The following is a 1,636-nucleotide window of genomic DNA, read 5'->3' on the forward strand; positions in this document are numbered from 1 at the left end:
CTTTCTCCACACCAGTCATGATTTTATAGGCCTCTATCATATCCTCCCCTTAGTCGTCTTTTTTCCAAGCTGAAAAGTCCCAGTCTTATTAATCTCTCCTCGTAGGGAACTGTTTCATACCCCTAATCATTTTTGTTGCCCTTCTCTGTACATTTTCCAATTCTAATCTATCGTTTTTGAGATGGAGCGACCAGAACTGCACTCAGTATCCAAGGTGTACCAGGGATTTCTATAGTGGCATTATGATATTTTCTGTCTCATTATTGATCCCTTTCCTAATGGTTCCTAACATTCTTTTAGCTTTTTTGACTGCCGCTGCACATTGAGTGGATGAACTATCCACTCAATGACTGAAGAACAATCCACGACTCGAAGAGCTCTTTCTTGAGCAGTAACAGGTAATGTAGATTATCATCATTTTGTATGTATAGTTGGGATTACATTTTCAAATGTGCATGACGTTGCATTTATCAGCACTGAATTTCATCTGCCATGTAGCTGTCCAATCACCCAGTTTTGTGAGATCCTTTTGTAACTCTTCACCGTCTGCTTTGGACTTAAGTATCCTGAGTAGTTTTGTGTCATCTGCAAATTTTGCCACCTCACTGTTTACCCCTTTTTCCAGATCATTTATGAATATGTTGAATAGGACTGGTCCCAGTACAGACCCCTGGGGGACACCACTATTTACCTCTTTCCGTTCTGAAAACTGACCATTTATTCCTACCCTTTGTGTCCTATCTTTTAACCAGTTACAAATCCATGAGAAGACCTCCCCTCTTATCCCATGACAGCTTACTTTGCTTAGGAGCCTTTGGTGAGGGATCTTGTCAGAGGCTTTCTGAAAGTCCAATACACAATATCCATTGGATCACCCTTGGCCACATGCTTGTTGACCCCCTCAAAGAATTCTAATAGACAGGTGAGGCGTGATTTCTCTTTACAAAAGTTATGGTGACTCTTCATTTCTGTGTGTGATCATTCTGTTCTTTACTATAGTTTCAACCATTTTTCCTGGCACTGAAGTTAGGTTTAATGGCCTGTAATTGCCAGGATCACCTCTGGAGCCTTTTTTAAAAATTGGTGTTATTTTAGTTATCCTCTTGTCATCTTCTCATACAGGCAACTGATTTACCCCAGCATCTGGCTTCCTACAACTCGAATTCAGTATGGCCAATCCGTGTTCAAAAATCATGAGGCATGCTGGAAAATTGTGAGATTTTAAAGAAAAATAAATTTGCAGGTATTTTTTTATTTGGCTTTGGGTGTTAGATAATTCAGGGGCCACATTGGCAAGCTTTTCTCTGGAATAAATTTTTATTATTTTTTTTTAAATGAGAGCTGAGATGCTCAGGGTAATAACATGATTCCAGTATTTGGGGTCTTTAAGAAAACCTGCAAAATCACAAGATTTGCACTAAAAATCACAGGAGTTGGCCACACTGTTTCCATTATACCCGTCAGCTCCACGGTCCCTACATGTCTTCGGCCTCTGCAGTCCACACAGGTGTTGCAAACCCTTCCGGGGTACTTTTGTACGTGTGTGTGTGTACGTGTGTGTGTGTGTGTACCTGTGTCTGTGTGTGTGTGTGTGTGTGTTTGTTCCTTCCTCTCTCCCTCTAGTGGCTGGTCTCAA

Source organism: Trachemys scripta, chromosome 11 (assembly GCF_013100865.1).
Source record: "Trachemys scripta elegans isolate TJP31775 chromosome 11, CAS_Tse_1.0, whole genome shotgun sequence".
Classification (NCBI taxonomy): Eukaryota; Metazoa; Chordata; order Testudines; family Emydidae; genus Trachemys; species Trachemys scripta.